This window comes from Cystoisospora suis (genome assembly GCF_002600585.1).
Source record: "Cystoisospora suis strain Wien I chromosome Unknown contig_3927, whole genome shotgun sequence".
Classification (NCBI taxonomy): Eukaryota; Apicomplexa; class Conoidasida; order Eucoccidiorida; family Sarcocystidae; genus Cystoisospora; species Cystoisospora suis.
In genome coordinates, this window is record NW_027156722.1 from 51,466 (window position 1) to 51,747 (window position 282).

The window sequence follows — 282 nt, forward strand, 5'->3', positions numbered from 1 at the left end:
AGATAGACAGATAGATTCGAGATCTCTGAATAGATTTAGGGGAGGCCATGTTTGATACATAAGCATATACACTTAGGTACGTGGAGCGATTCCGTCTGTTTGTCTAGTTGCTTGTATAAGCGACGGGTGACCTATTCACCCGGAACTTGAAGATTCCTTGCAGCAAGTGTGAGAGTTTCCTCTCTACTGTCTACATCTACTCCCCCCTCCATACAAGAGAGCTCCATCTAGACCGATATATTCTTGCATCTCTCCTAAATCTTTCTCTCTCTCTCTCTATGT